We start from the raw sequence: 1,688 nt of genomic DNA, 5'->3' as shown, positions 1-1,688 counted from the left end.
CTTTAAAATATAAGCTCCCAGAGATCTGTGCTTTTTTTTTGTTTCAATTTTAGCACAATTCTAATCCAACACCAAAGATAAGTGTTCCATGCCCAAATCTGAAGAAACCCAGGCACAGCTCAGGTACTCAGCCTTCCGAGCTATATATTGCAACTAACTCGCCATGTGAGTTTCAAGCAGTTCATCTCTATCCTTCCGAATTCATCTCTGAAGTGAGAGTAATAGCAGCCATCCTCACTTGTGGTACTGTTTCCTTTGTTATTAAATATTTATTAAGCATCCACAGGCATGACACAAAGTTGGAGTTGTACAGGCTAAACCAGACGGACGCTGTCCCAAGCTTTAGAAAGTTTTTGTAATGCAAAAGACAGGCAGATTCTGGGCACATAAGTACAGGATAAGAGTGTGCAGATGTGTGTGTGTGTGTGTGTGTGTGTGCTGAAGAACAAAGGCTGGCACCATATCTCATTTGCCATATTTTTAACTACATGCATTAGCCTTGATTTTAGGTTATCTTTAGCCATTAATAAATAGAAATGTATTTGAATTTCCAAAACATTAGATTTCACACTAGAACATAATTAAATTCTGCTGTCTTTTCTATTTGCACAAAGGGGTATTCACTAGCCTATGCCCAGAAGGTATTCACATAACAGGTACACCACAGAAGAATAAGGAGCTAGGTGCATAATACCACTAGGGCATTATGCTTTATGGTAGAAGTCAAAATGAGACTAAATTATGATGTTTTTTCCTGCTAAGAAAATACTTTCTCTGGGCACAAGAGGGCATTTAGAGAAAGGTAACCAAGAGGGTATAGAATGGAAGATACTGTGTTAATTTGTCTCCAGCTATGACGCTCTAGCCCTTCGCATTAACCTTATGTCAATCTGTATTATTAAGAGACAGCCAATTATGAGAGATACATTATAATTTTTTTAAGCAAGTAATAGTTGGAAGTTTTCATCTGGGCCTTAGCTGCCTTTCCCTTGTTTGCTTAATCTAGGCTTTCTGTCTTCCTGAAAGATGAAAGCCTACCATTTTAGCTTTAATGCCTCATAATATGTGCATTAAACTCACCACTGCCTCATTATTTATTAATGTCAAGTTATTATACTTCAGTGGAGGATAGAGGCCGAAGCCGCAATGGTGACAGATGTTCCAACAGATCAGCTTATATAATGAGAAGTTGGGCCAAATCTGTCGAAAAGGGTGTTTTTTAAAAAAACACACTGACTTCAAAGAAATGACTTGTGGCATCTGTAACATCTACAGAGCAGTGCCAGTGGAGGCGAGCGGGTCTGCAGCCGAGCGCGCAACTCATGCGATTATTGGAGCTTGCAGCGCAGTGACTGGAACAACATCTGGGCTGCAGCAAGCCGGCCAGGACATTTTAAAAGAGCTCCTGCGGTGCCTCAGACTTTGATTTTACAGAGCGGTGGGGAAAGAAACAGGCTGCATTCAAGAGTTCATGTGTTTTGGCTCACACATTTTGTCTTCGGTCACTGTGGAGGGCCCCACTCAGCTGGGGAATCTGAGGGATGCTCTTGGACAGTCATTCTCCATCCACTGTGCTAGCTCAGTGGGTTTATGCTGCTGCGATCTGGGCAGGTGATTCCTGAAAAGGGTATGAGATAAGAAATACCTCTCTCCAATCCATGAAAATTACACTTATTCTTTCTCAGCAG

The sequence above is a fragment of the Pteropus alecto genome, unplaced genomic scaffold (genome assembly GCF_000325575.1).
Source record: "Pteropus alecto unplaced genomic scaffold, ASM32557v1 scaffold7, whole genome shotgun sequence".
NCBI classification, from domain to species: domain Eukaryota; kingdom Metazoa; phylum Chordata; class Mammalia; order Chiroptera; family Pteropodidae; genus Pteropus; species Pteropus alecto.
This window is presented reverse-complemented; position numbering follows the sequence as displayed.